Source organism: Rissa tridactyla, chromosome 8 (assembly GCF_028500815.1).
Source record: "Rissa tridactyla isolate bRisTri1 chromosome 8, bRisTri1.patW.cur.20221130, whole genome shotgun sequence".
In the NCBI taxonomy this organism is placed as follows: domain Eukaryota; kingdom Metazoa; phylum Chordata; class Aves; order Charadriiformes; family Laridae; genus Rissa; species Rissa tridactyla.
This window is the reverse complement of record NC_071473.1, coordinates 23,097,878-23,113,043: the sequence shown is the minus strand read 5'-3', so window position 1 is coordinate 23,113,043 and position 15,166 is coordinate 23,097,878.

Here is a 15,166-nt window from a genome sequence, read left to right as displayed (position 1 = left end):
TCAGGAAAATCTGCCGGTGGTGGGCAGCCACGGAGCAGCCTGGGAACACGAACACAGCCTGGAGCATCCACAAGCACGGCAGACAACCCGGCAGCAGCACCAATACACCTACCATGGCCTTCCAGCGTTGCCCATTTGTGCACCCATGTGGATTTACGGTGGACACACAGGTCCTGGTTAGAGAAATCTGAGCGGAGCAGCCCAGCCCTGGATGGTTTCACAGCCCACGGTGTGGCCAGCTATGGAAAGCACTGGTGCAGCTCACCAACAGTGAGACTTACCTTCAAGCAGGTACTGTGGCAGAGAGGACTATGGAATCACCAGCAAATGGATCCTCCCCTGTTGCCTCCAGAGCTGGTGTTCTCCGGAAAATGGCTTTTCTTCTCCCATTTTGGTATTGCTGCTGCTGAGTGTTTCCAGGGCCCACAAGGACAGGACTGAACAACGGGCCTGAAAACCAAAAGACAATCTGGGAATCAGGGTGGATTTGCAGTGGCTTGTGATACATGATATCGTTAGCACTACAAAATCACGTAGCCTCCCCTGGACGCCCCCCAGATCTGCCATTTCGTTCCGCTCAGAAGTAATAGTGAGACTAGGTGGTTATGTTGCATCCCATTTTGGTAGAGAGGGCGTTAGGGAGGTATCTGCTGAGGGAAATAGAGGTGAACCTTCTCCGGAGAGCAAAAATGGTTAAACCACCCGGAGGGCACAAGGGCAACCTTCAGCTCCCGCGCACCAACCGAGCCGGCCACTGGCAGAGGAGCTACAGCCTTTACTGCCAGCCGCTCAGACGGCAAGGACTGCCCTTCATCAGAAGGACAAGCATCCCTCTGTCATCTACTGGAGCGCTGCGATCATGACAGCAGGAGCAGAAAGCACAGCGCTTGCCAGTGCAAAGTGTCCGTGAGCCTTTGACCAAAGACCTACAAGAGTTTTAAATACTCTTTGGTGGAGCTGCAAAATGCTGTGAGGAAACCCAAGCTGGTAGGGGTGGCAAAACACCGTGTATTTGGAGGGACCACGCCGTCCCTTGGCTCAGCCAGAGCCCACCTCGGGTGGTCAGCAGGGTCCAAATGCAGATTTACAGCTACCCAACCTCTGTGAAGGCCATGTGCTTCAGCTTGTGTGGTTCAGCTCTTCTTCCCGGGAGGACTTTGTTAGCGGAGGTCAACAACAGATCTTTATGCTCCCTTGTAGGACGTTTTTATGGGGAAAAAAAAAAAAGAAAGAAAAAAAAGAAAAACCACAGCATTACAGCCTTTGAGGTTAAGTAAAACATCTTCTTCAGCCTTGAGACTTTGAAAGAAAAATGCAAAAAACCCCCAATTTAAAAACGAAAAGTCTGTTCAAATTAGAAAAGCCAGACAATCCCTTTGAGCAACATCAAAAGAAAATCTCAGGACTTTTTCTAAATTCATACACACGCACATGTATATACTTACGTATATATCCATTCACCAATACATACATGATTGCGCATTGCTTTTCCCCCATGGGAACGAACACAGCCAAACGAGGAGACTCCCAGGTCCTCCCAGCCCACATCAGAGGAAATTTACTCCCAAACTCCACTCGGGTGTCATCAGTGCAAGAGACAGGGTCTGGAAATGGCAGTCCTGACTGCAGCAGAGTGATTTCCACCATCAGCCAGAGCGGAGGGCGACCAAATCCCATCCTGGGACACCCCCCAGCTCCCTCCTGCCAGAACAAGGAGGTTTCTGGCTGGAAGCCGCATCCACCCTCCCGGCGCAGACACATGCCCATGGACCACAGACCCATTGATCCTTTCCCGACCACACCAGCATCCAGGCGCTTGCCCCCAGGAAGGTCGCCAGCCCCTCGCGGCTCCCAGGGCTTGGGGGTGAGCAGCCCGAGCCACGGATCCGGCGTGTGGTCAACGACTCCTGACCCATGTAGGTTATCGGTCTCGTAACCACCCAGCCTCGGCTTCCGAGTGCCAATCAGGCCTCTCCTTTGATCAGTGTTATAATCAGATACAGCGCTCCAGCATGGATTATTAAGTTTTAACAGTTGACACATCATTTCTGATACCATAATCTGGCAGCACTTTACAATAAGTGACAGGTCCTCACTAATTCCTTTTGTATTCACTGTAGCAACGTTAATCATGAGTGATGAACTTTGCGTATTCATATGGATGTAATAGGCAGTTCCCAAGGACTGAGACTGTAATTTAGCTTTAACCTAATGGGCACTGATTGTAACAATAAGTAATTATGTCAGCTAAATGCAGTGTTGATGGCAATTGATGACAGCAGCGAAAGCCACGACACCATTTTGGAACTAAGCTTGGAATAGTCATTTGTAAAGCTGTTATGGCCAAGACGAGGAACAATGTGTCCTCTCCTGTGTATCCTATCACCCAGCTACCTTCAGCCTGGCGAGGACAGTCCCAGCTGTGACAAACACCCTGTCAGCTCCCTGTTTTACTGTCTGACACCTAATTCCAGGGTAGCCCAAAATCCAGCCCACTAGATGGATGGGGCCGGTGGGCGCCCTGAAGCTTGGATAAAAGCAGAGGGGCATTGCCTCTTAAATGAGACGTTGGCATCAGTTCCCTGGATCACCTTCAGCTCTTTTGGGACAGATCCCATTGGGTGACAACTGGCCGACGGCCGGTAGTGTCACCTTTCCACAGAGCAATGCTCGCTGCTCCCCACGGCGGTGGACCCAGCCGGCAAAGCGGGGAGAGGCTGCAGAAGACTGGAATCCACTGCTGGGCTCACAGACATCTGAATTCCGCAGATGAACAATTAGGAAAACGCCAGCCTGAGAAGTGTGCTTCATAACCGAAAACACAGCACGAGTACATCCATGGGAAGATGCTCTTCTATTACCCAGAAGGGCTGGTGTGACCTCTTTTTTGGTTAGAGAGGCAAACGGGGATGGAATATTTTTAAGCCAGAATATCTGGATTTGAATTGCTTTCTTTAGAAAGGGGGAGCATGGCAAAGTCATAATAATAATAATAATAACCTTGTTAATGACAGTAATAAGACCGTAAGAGCTGGTGTCATCTTGAAAAAGTGATTTGTGCTGCCAGTAAGAATCCTGTTTGGCTGTAATCACTAATGTGGTCAAAAGAGCTTGGAAAACACCAACACAAAGCAGCTATAATGAGGTACAAAGGACGTCTTCAAGGGAACGGTCTGGGGGGGGGCTCCTGCAAAATGATGTCCCTACCAGATTGTGAGGGAACGCTGCCTCCCTTAATATTAGCAGGACCTTTGGGAAGCCAGCAGCAAGCACTTTTTGAAAAATACACAGCGGAACGAATGGCTCAGGTGCTCCATTTACTTCCTATTTTAAATAATTTCTCAAATTCCGAGGCTTTGTTGTTGTTGTCGTTGTGGGTAGATGAGTGAATTTAAGAGAGGTTGGATAAATGCCTCCCCAGTGCTCTGTTAAGCCCATTTCAGTCTTTCTAACTGGTCCTTAGTCCTGAGCTGTGGGCAGGCAGCTGCCTGCAGCCCTCGCTTACCCTGTGGATGGGAGCAGCCCGGGCAGGAAAAGGGCAATGCCGATCTTGAGGCTATCGCGTGATGCTTTTGGCACCGGGGCTACGGGAAGTCAAGAACAAGATGGGTCACTCCTCACCCCTGAAAGCCAGAGGGCTGCCAGCTTTCCCAATTAACGTAACTACTTGTAATAGCTCAGTTTTGGTTGAGAGAGGTCCTGGCCATGATTTCTAGTAAAGTGTGAGACCCAGCTGGAGCTCAAGCTATGCAGAAAGCGGCTTGCTTTGGTAACAGCCAGGCCACCCAGGACAGGAGGGGTTTTCTACCACAGCTGCGATGAAAGCAGGAGTCTCAGTCACTCTCCTTTGCTTCCAGCTGCCTACTCCCTCCGTCCCTGTCCCTCATCCCTGGGGTGACCACCCATACACAGTGCCAGAGTCCAGCTCAGGGCAAGCAGGAGAAAGGCTCCTGGGGAAGGTGGAAAGCACAGATGATACAGTCAGGCCTGGCGATTGCGCTTCAAAAGCTTAAAACCTACCTGGCAGAAAGGATCAGGGCGATGCTGGGCTTGCAGAGGTGGGGAGCTGAGCCCTGGCAGCATCAGCCTTAAGGAGAGGCAGCCCGGCAGCACTTCCCCTCGCTCAGGGAGCAGGAGCTGAGCTGTGATAGCAGGAGCCAAGTTTATCAGCAGGGTTTTTGGTAGCCTCCTGGGACCCCGAGAGCTCCAGGATTTGCACTTGTTAAACGGTCAGATTTTGGTCCCGGAGGTTGCCTCGTGGAAAGGGGAGGTCGGCGAGACCCGCGCTCCAGATGCCGGGAGGCCTCGTGGGAGGGCAGGTCCCGCCGGTGGGGAAACCATCGGGGAAGGCATCACGGCCAGGCAGCAGCAGCACCACAGGGCATCGAGGAGAAACCACGTGAGACCTCACGGTGATCCCAAACCCCTGACATCTATCGTTCAGCCCGGGACTAACCGAGTGCCAGCCCACAGTGCTTGCCGCAGAGAATGCTGGCAGCGTAGCAAAAAGCCTGGGCAGATAAAGCAAGAACTGCGCTCAACGCTTTCTCTTGATGACCAGGTTCTAAGCCAAAAATAGCTGCCTAAGTCCCTGATTGCAAGAGATTGGGTAAAATACCCAAGACAAAGCTGCTATTGCTTAAACTGCAGTAGGGACGTGGAGCTACAGGCAAAAATGTCTCCCGGTAATTGCAGATGTGCTGTCAAGGGGACGTGTTGCTCTTGATGCTGCGCAACCAGCTGATCTGGAGCAAGCAGCAGCAGCCCTCATGAACGCCAGGCAGGCATCACATGCTGCCTCCCAGGAGGTGGGAAGATGAGAAGGGGATGCTGCTAGCAGCAGATCAGCGTGACGGCAATGGAGAAGACAACATTCCCCACCTCCCTGGCCAGCACCGACATCGAAAGTGTCTTTCGTCACTACTGCAATCACTGCTGAAGTGTGCTGCCCACGCACACAGCCACTGGGACGAGGAGGTGAGAGGAGCCAGCGAAAATGCGCGAAGGACCCTTGAAAATGACAAAGTTGGAGAAAACCAGAGGAGCACGCGGAAAATGATGAGGAGAGGTGGGATCCAGCGGTGACGTGAGGACTGGCAGACCAGGAGCCGCAGTATTATTCCCGTTGCCGTCATCTGCATCAAACGTCCACTCTCTGCAGCGACTCCTTTCTTACTCCAGACTCGCTTGGCTTGGGATGCCGGTGCCCCTTCCCAAATGAAAGCAAGGCCAGAAGAGACGCTGTAGGAATCGCAGGCTGCCAGCAGCAGCTCGTGCAATGCTGTTCCCTCGGGGATCAAGGAGACCCCCTTGGCACAGGCAGAGCAGCAGCGTCGTGCCCGATCCTGCCGCTCGGGCACTGGCTGGCAGCAGCATTTGCGGCCCCCTCGGCTAGGTGTCAGCCACGCCGGCAGCGGGCAGATTGACAAGCGTGTTTAAGCATCCCTAAAAGTGTATGCCACCCCCCTCTGAGACAGTACCTGCAGCCCGATGGTTCTGAAAACACCCCCCCAGGGGGTCACCCCGCAGCTCCTGCTGCCTGCCTGTGGCTGGTGCAAGCTGGCGGGGCACTGCCAATCCACCACCTTCACCCCAGCCAAGAAGCGGTGATTGCAGAGCACGGCCACCGCCCCCAGAAACCAACACCTGGCAGGTCTGTCTCCCTCTGAGAGGTCTCAGCGCCCGGGCGCTTCCTCGGGTGGCTGCGAAGGTGCTCGTCGCCTCCACCACGGCCTTGGCAGGCAATGCCGGTTGGATGCGGGGGGGACACCCAATTACCGCTCGTCACTGCCCCGGTGCGGTCCAGGTGTCAGGCCCGTGTCAGAGCACACCGTGACACAGCCGACACCATGCCCGGTGCTGCGGCAGGAGCAGGGGAGTGCGGGGTGATTGGCAGCCTGTGGCAAGCGGTGCCGAAAGCACGAGCCCTCCGCAATTAGCGGTGCCACAGCATTTTCCCCCCTCCCCGAGCGAGGAAGGAGATGAGATGGCAGGTCCTCGCCCAGGGACGCATCCCAGGCTGTGCTGAGCATCGTGCAGGATTCATGCCACAGCCATGCTCCGGATGACGGGATGCCGTGCGGGGAGTGGACGGCACGGCTGGTCCCAGGGAGGTGGGCAGTAAATCCCGACTGGCAGCAGCCTCGGAGGCCAGCGCTAATGACGCCGGCTTGTCACAATCTGCACTGTCCCCCCTGCAGCAGATGTGACAGTCCCAAAGTAACCAGGTACCTCCTATGTCCCTGCTTCCTCTCACACACAAGTGACAAGAGGGACAGGTAATAAAAGTCCAGGCCAAATCCTTGACAGAGATCTGATGGCTTGAGCCGGCTCAGGATGCTCATCCCTCCCTGACAGCTTCGTTCCTGATAAACAGCCAATCCAGCGGGAAGTGTGGTCGGCTGGAGCATGCTGCATACCCCAAAATGCTGATAAAACAGCCCACCACCACCTCCTGGCTTCCCTTCAGCTGGCCCACGGGCTCCCACTCCCGTGCACCGAGAGGGGAAACTGAGGCACGGCTCAGCATCCCCTCCCAGCCACCTCCATCTCTGCAGCCATGCTCCTGGGCAGGCACCGGGAGCCATGCTGGCAGCACCGACACAGCCCAAGGCACCGGGGAGGCAGTGAAAGCCCCACGTAGACATTTCCAACAGCACCTCCTGGCCACCCAGAGATTTTCTTCCATGTGGTTTTCAACCAGCTAAAGCCAAACCTTTCTCTCACCACGAGCCCGCCTTGGTGCTCCTTCGCTGGCTGCAAACCCCTCCATTACTCCATAGCCCAAATTATACCGTAGAAAGCAGAGCTGCGGTGGTAACAACAAAATAAGAAAGCAGGAATGGCATCAAGTTGCAAGTGGCTTGGACGGGGCCACTCGAGCAGCCCTGTCTGCACCCCATGGGCCACGGCACGGCAGCCAGTGCACGGGGATGGGCGAAGGACGGGTGAAGGATGGACCGATGCCAGCAGCAGCGAAGGGTCCTTGCTGCTCCCTCACTCTCCGCTGCCAGCTTCATGCCACCACCATGATGCTGACGGCCCCTGTGCCCCAGCCGTACCACCTCCGCTCACGAGGCTCCGTCTACACGTGCGCCAAGATCTGGAGAGCGCTCCAGCATCCCTCTTCCTGATTGGCGTGGATCTGGGAAGTCACCGACCCATGACTGGAACTGATCCTCCCTTCTCCCCCAGGACAAGCCTCCCCTTCCGCTGCTCAAACACCTGTAAACTCCAGTTAGTTTACAGCAGCAAACCCTTCTGCACCTTCTGCACCACATCTGCTCTCTCATTACTGACCTGAATTCCTCTTGCACATGAAATTGGAGCAGTGGGCGCAGTTTTAGGCTAGCTCTAGGCTCTCTCGTTCCTCTTTTATTCTGTGTCTGTTCCAGCTTCCTTCCTGGGAAAGCTCTGAGGATTTCTCTTCTCCCACAGGTCTGTAGCAAACCATCATTTGGTACCAGGAGGAGAGAGCTGGATTTCCATCACGGCATCGCGTTCTTTCAGATTCTGTCACAAGCCCTGATCTTACACTCTTCTTCTTTAAACCTCAGGAGATATATCTTATAGCCAAGGAAAGACCGCCTACCAAAAATTCAGCCTCTAAAAGGCACATGAAAGGAAAAGAGAGGGTCAGAAGCATTGGTGGGCTGAGAAAATTCCCTTTTCCTGTTAGCGCATCATCCCTACCAGGCAAGAGCTGCACCCCTGTGGGTCACATCCCCGTGGGTCACAGGAGGTGTTAGCTGGTGCTGCTGCCTAAGCCCCCCTCCCTGTGCTGAGGAGAAATAAAGGACTTTAATCTCCAGGGCCGGAATTCACACAAAAACCTGGAAGTCAGAGCAAGCTCAAAGGCAAAGCTTGTCGCTCTCACACAAAATCCCCTTCTCCCTGATTTTGCTTCCCTGCAGGACATCTCTCAGCTGACAAACCTCAGGGCCAGCACGGACCCTGCTGAGATGACAGCAGGTTTCCAGCAAGGGGGATGCTCCTCTAGTGCAGGGCAAACAGCTGAAGTGCCGTCAGGAGAGACAAAGGCGCCTGGCAAACTTTGAGAAATGCCTCTCATTATTTACAGAATGACACAGGAAAACTTCAGACTGAAACAAGAAAGGCAATTAGTTTCCTGTACGGAAACAAAGAGACATCTGTGCCAAGTATGCTAACATATACACAAGGGGCAGGTATACAGTACATGAGGAATTTCTTCCAGCTGCAAATCCACCCCCAAATTCTCAAGTCAATCTCGAGTACTACGACGCTCAGCAATCCTCTTAAAAGTGTCCAGATGCTTTAATAACTTAATTCTAATCGTCTCAGACACCATCTTCCATTTAACTGCTGAAGCACTGGGGTCAGGACTGAAGAGTGACGGTGGGAATAGTCACAGTTCTGGGCTCCCCGGTCCGAGAAGGACAGGGAACTGCTGGAGAGGGGACAGCAAAGGGCTACCAAGGTGCTGAGGGGACTGGAACACCTCTCCTATGAAGAAAGGCTGAGGGATTTGGGTCTCTCCAGTCTGGAAAAAAAGACGACTGAGGGGGGATCTTATCCATGCTTATCAATACTGAAAGGGTGGGTGTCAGGAGGATGGGGCCAGGCTTTTTTCAGTGGTGCCCGGCAACAGGACAAGGGGTAACAGGCACAAACTTGACCATAGGAAGTTCCATCTCAACATGAGGAGGAACTTCTTTCCTGTGAGGGTGGCAGAGCCCTGGCACAGGCTGCCCAGAGAGGTGGTGGAGTCTCCGTCTCTGGAGACATTCCAAACCCTCCTGGACGCGTTCCTGTGCCACCTGCTCTGGATGACCCTGCTCTGGCAGGGGCTTGGACTAGATGATCTCCAGAGGTCCCTTCCAACCCCAACCATTCTGTGATTCTGTAATAGCAGGCCTGTTTTGGAAGGGCAAGAAGTCCAGTCCAGTTATGCTGGTCCCAAAGTCATCATGGGCTTTGCAAGGTGCACCATGCATCGCCTGGACTTAGAGCTGGTGAGCAGGTTTATGTGCCCCAAAGCATCCTCTCCCCTCCTGCACTGCTGGCTTTCAGCCCCAGCGGAGCTGGACTTAAGGTTGGACCTTGCAAATAGGAAGAGCTGAACTTCACTGGTGGAGTGGGCTGTTGGGCACATGGCTCCTGCTGGGTCAGATGCTTCCAGACCCCACCAACGACAGCTTAGGTTTGTGCTAAAGATGCCAAAAAAGCTTGAGGTCTCATCCTCCAGAGTGGCTTGATTAAGGCATCCTTTTCCCCGAGGGCTGAGGTTTTGGTGGGTGGGATTTGCACCAGGAGGCTGGGACAGCACTGGAACTGGCTGCCCTGAGTGGCTGCTGGCTCTGCATCCTCAGAGGGTTGCAACGTTCAGCTGGACCAAGCCACGGCCAACCTGATGTAGCACTGGGGACAGTCCCATTTCCAAAGAGACCTTCAGGGATCCTTTCCAAACAACATTTCAATGAGTCTAAGTCTGGCCTTAAAAGCGGGTTATCTCCATGCTGCCCTGGGCAGGCCTGACCCAGCCTTGCTGCACATCACCTCCCACCCCCCGGTACCCCCAGCCCCGGCTTCCGCCAGATTCCTCCAGGCTTTCCCATCTCAGCCAGCTACCTTTTAGACAACGTTTTCTCAAGATTGTTTTAAACAAGCGAGGAAATTTGGGTGACACTTTAATACATAAAGTGCTCCTTATTTTCTCTCTGCCAAAGAGCGGTGCTTTCTAACACGCTTTCCGAGTTAACATCAGGTGTTAAACAGACGCACGCATTGTTTTAGCAGGAGCCCACGTTTTATAATAGGCTTTCTATCTAACAGCTTGATACAGCCTCTTCCATTAAGCATTTATTGCTAATGCATTGTAAAGTGTAACATGCTATATACGCTATTAAAGAATGAAGCTGCCATGTACTCACCCCTTAATAATGAAACACTTATGAACGGGAACCTTAGGTTAAAGAGTTGTGAATTAAGTTTAATCTCAAAGAGATCATCTAGCACTTCGCCAGTATGCTGCGGCGTGCTGTCAGGGGGAGGGCCAGGACCCGAACCGTCTGGGAAAGTGCTCCTTGACTTTGCTTTGGAGAAGACCTTGGTGAAAATGCTTCCCAAGGAAGAGTTTGGCTAAACACCACCAGCCCACTGGAGATCCGGAAGAGCTAGTTTGAGCTCTTCCTCAGAGGGACTCCCAGATCGCCACATGCCCTGGTTATTGACTTTCTAATCATTCAATATAAAACCCAGTCATTAGAAACCCTTTTAGATGAGATACATCTCCACCTGAGCATTATCATAACTTTTTTTTTCCTTACTATTCAATAAAAAAAAACGTTAACCTTTTTTAAAAAAACGGAGCAAACCTCCTTCCCCTGGCAAGTAGCAAGTTTTTTCACACAATCTTTGCCAAGGTAAGTGACCCCTGGGCACAAGGAGCAGTGACCTGATATTTTGGCGTTCAGCCACAATGGCAAGCAGCATCAAGACTGTTCCTCTGGAAAAAGAAATCATCTCAATCTCTTCTCTCCCGCTGGTCTCACCCTCCCAGGGATCTATTTATACACACACAGCAAGTCTTGCCTTTGTTCCTTCTCCCTGTTTATGAGTTGCTAAAAAAGCAAGCCCCACATCTCCCAAACCACTGCCGTTGCCAACCCTACATCAGATCTTGGATCTGCCTAAGGCAAAAGAGGGACTTTTGGTTGGTGCAAGAGACCGACTTTTTTTCACACCTACCCTGGCATTCAGCAGCCATGGGACACCCAACTCCCATGTGCGTCCTTGAGGTTCTATATTCATTGGGATGGGACTGACCTTAGGCTGGTTTGGGAGACGGTGTATTCGGAGAGCTTGTTCTACAAGGTTCATCTAGGGATAACTCAGCTTCCACGGGGAAAAGGATGAGGAAGGCTCTGGTCTTCATCGGCACCTGCTCTAACCTGCCAAGCTCACGCCTGCTGCATTTTTGCCCCACATCTTGAAATTAAAAACCACTGTCTTTTTCCAATGACGGAGCTAAGTGACAACCCCAAGACCACAGTGACATCTCTAGGGTGAGCCAAATGGCACGGCATTTTGAATGGTCTGGTTTTTTGGTACCCACTTCAAGATGCTTTTAAACAAAAGCGCCCCGGGTGCCTGGAACTCCCCTTAAAAACCCCTCAATTTCTTGAAGAGGTTTCTATGTGGTGAGGAAGCCCAGTCCTGTCCTGGAAGTCAAAGAAATAAGAAAAATACAGAGGTTTCCCCCACCTCCCTCTTTAGGTGATGCATTTTCTAAACTTCTTCCAAGTTTTTTCAAATGAAGAGGGAAAAAGTTCATCTCAGGCTGACATACCAGTGCCCTCAACAGTCATGGAGAGGAGCTCAGAGAGGGTCACTCCTTTTGGCCCACCGGACCCCACATGGGCACAGAGAATCCCACAAAATCTTCTCAGCCATAGCTCCTCGAGCCCAGATAGGCGCTGGGCCTCGGTGAGAGCACCACTGTGTTGCCTTCCTTCCCCCATGACAATCGCCTTTCTTTTCAGTGCCCGTGGTTCCCTTTGTGTTTACGATAACAGAGGGATGCTTTATTGCATTTCGCCCGGCCCGCTGCCATGGCAACCGGCAGTTGCTGCGCGCTGTAAAAATAACCCTCCTTCTTTGATAGATTTCACTTGAGTGAAAATAACCCTTAAAAATAGGTTGAAATTTCCATACTAACTCTTCCAGGAGGTTCCAGAGAGGCGAGGATGAATTGCAGGATCTGCTGATGGGACGCACGGTGCCACCCTGGCACCCTCCAGCCTTTGCACTGAGCTCTCGCAGAGGAGCCTGTGAGGATGCTTTTTGGGAGCCACCACCAGCCCCCGGGTTATGGTGGTGCTGTTGATATGGGGAAAGGGCCATGCCCACCATCATGGATGTGGCCCATGGTGCAGGTTCTGCATGGTTACATCAATAGATGGGCCAGCAGATGTGGTGGATCTCCAGGACTTCTTGGTATTTATTGCAAAGAGAAGAGGAGGTGTCCCCTCAGTGCCTTCTATGGGGGCCTGGTTGGGATAAAGCTCAGCTTTATCTTCTCAGCCCCTGCGGACCATGACCTCAAAAAAAGGCTTTTGCCTTCTCCAGGGCTCAGGGATCCTTTGCTAGGAGGTGATGCTCTCCATAAGCACACAACCATTTTAGAGTTGGCCATAACCAGGAAGCTTCCGCACGGGTTTTGGATGAATAGAACTGCACACGGGTGTCCTGGATTCAGCTGGGATAAAGTTCATTTTCTTTCTAGTGGTTGCCGTGTTTCAGATTTGGTATGAAAGGAATGTCAATAATGCATATTGTTTTAGCTGTTGCCAGCTGATGTTTATATTAGTCAAGGCCTTTTTTCAGCTTCCCATAGAAGCTGAGAAGGAGCATAGACAGAAGAAGCTGGCCGATGGAATATTCCATACCGTAGACGTCATGCTCGCTGTATAAATGGGGGTTGGCCGGCGGCAGCAATCACTGCTTGGCACTGGCTGGGCAACCAATCACCCAGTGGTGAGAGCAACTTGTGTTTATTACTTCATTTTGTATATTCTTTTAGCATTATTATTATTATTTTATTATTATTAATTATTATTGTTGTTGTTATTTTCCTTTTCCATTATTGTTCTATTAAACTGCCTTTATCTCCACCCGTGAGGTTTTTTTCCTTTCCCCTGCTTTTCTCCCTCTACTCCCTGCCCTTCTGGGTGGGAGGGGGAGAGGTGAGCGAGCAGTTGCATGGTCTTAGTTGCTCTCTAGGGTTAAACCATGACAACGTGACCAGCCAGTGCTGGATTTCTCCCCAAAACAAAGCTCCTCTCATGCCTGGGAGAGCTGTAAGGGCCATCTCTTCACAGGCCCCATGCCCAGACTCTCAGGGGAGGCAATGCAGCAAGATTCACAGGCACGACATACGCTGATGCTAGGAGAGGTTCAACACTCCCTTCTTTGCTTCAGATCACAGAATCACAGAACGGTTCGGGTTGGAAGGGACCTTAAAGATCACCCAGTTCCAGCCCCCTGCCCTGGGCAGGGACACCTCCCACCAGACCAGGCTGCTCAAAGCCCCATCCAGCCTGGCCTTGAACACCTCCAGGGATGGGGCAGCCACAGCTTCTCTGGGCAACCTGTTCCAGTGCCTCACCACCCTCACAGGAAAGAATTTCTTCCTGATATCCAATCTAAATCTCCCTTCCTTCAGTTTGAAACCATTACCCTGTGACCTATCATTACACTCCCTGATCCAGAGTCCCTCCCCATCCTTCCTGTAGCCCCCTTTGGGTACTGGAAGGGGCTCTAAGGTCTCCCTGGAGCCTTCTCTTCTCCAGGCTGAACAACCCCAACTCTCTCAGCCTGTCCTCACAGCAGAGGGGCTCCAGCCCTCGGATCACGTGTACCTGTCCCAGGCAGCAGAAAGATATTCAGAGAATTGCTCCAGAGCAATGAGGGTGTTGCTCTCATGCCCACTCTTGACTCATCCTCAGCCAAGAAGGTCTTTTTTTTTTTTTTCCTTTTTTGGCTCATTTCTTTCCTTTTTGTTTTCCCAACCACTCAAGTCGTCTTCCTCCAAATAAAAGCCGATTCACATTTTAGAGGTGGCCCCTGATTCCTCCCATGAGTTTAGGTGAGTCGAACCATAAGAAGTGGAGTAATGAGATTATGATTAAAAGCACACCTTGATAGTGGGGCATCCATCAAGCTGTCATAGAAATCGTATCTCGGAGGCTGCTCTCATCAATCTGACCTTTCAATTATTACCCAGAGTTCATGACTCTAAGTGTATATAATTCCTACCTCAAATCTAAGAATACACGCCTTTGTTTTTTTGGCTTGCCTTGTGCATGGCTGTGCGAGGTCTCCTTCACCAGTGCATCAGCGATGCTTCGCAATGCAAATTAACTTAAAATAGCTCTTCTCTCACCCAAAAGATTGGGAACAAGATCGAGATACCACCAGGGCACCAGAAGAAGGCTATGTGAAATCTTTATCAATGTCTTTTTGGCTTTTTCTCAGCTTTTTTAAAGCCAGCGACCACTAAGGCCTACTCTAATAGTGCTCATAGCCCACATCCTTCTTCGGCTCGTGTCCCCACAGAGAGGCAAGGCTGCTCCACATCCCCAAAAACAGGGAAAGCCCCTCCAATCTAACCAGGGCAGGCTTAGCCGGGCATCAGCAACAGGCAAGTTTTTCTGCCCAAACACCACTGAAAAAAGCTCCTTTTTGTGAGCTACATCCCCGCCAACGCGGTATTTCAGGAGTGGGGTAGAGCCTACTTCAGCTTTTCATTGGCAGCTTTGGGGCTCTCAGGCTGAGATAAGACACAATTTGCTTGGCGCCAGCCTGGCACCTTGCTGGATGCAAGGGATTTTCCATAGGGCACAGAGTCACCAAGGCAGGAAATCCCGCCTGGATCTTATTTGTAGCCTAACACATGTAGGACATCAGCCTGCGTCCACAGAGAGCGCCCAGTGCCTGGGAGCAGGGCATCCTCTTGTTCCCCGCCAGCTCTACTAACAGAAGAACAAGAAAGCTCTAACAGCAAGTTAGGAAGTTGTTCCTAGACTGAATAAAACCAATTAAGCCATTTGCTTTATTGTTTTTCCTCCAAAGGAACCACGTATTTTTTATAAGAGTAAACTTCCCTGCTACGTAGGGACTTTTCACCAACGGAAAAACCACGAAAGATATGTTGTGGGAGAAAAGAAATCCCTGGTCAGTAGAGAAAAAACAGACGAAACTGAAATGCCTTGATTTGGGATCTTTGACAAATCCAGCCCTAAAAATGTTTTGCTGGTATTTGTATTATTGTAGGGTCTGCGCAGCCTCTAATAAATGCTGAATGGAGGACCTTTTGCAAAAATCTCTGCGCTGCTCAGATGACTGAAATTGTGGGCATTTCCATAACAAGGGCCTCAAAACCAATCCCAGATACTTCTAGCGTGCCTCTCAGTTCTGCAGCAAAGGTATTCAGGGGAGGTCAGGCGAGACCAGAAGAGATTCTGCGGGTAAAAGACACTCTCAAAAGAAGCAGCAGCTTTCACGTGTGACTCTGAGACCGACGAGACATAAGGACATTTATCTGCCAACACCTGCTCATCCGCGCAGCCCTTCACAGTGAAGCTGAAGGTGGACGACATACCTGCTCCCATGCCATGGGGCAAAC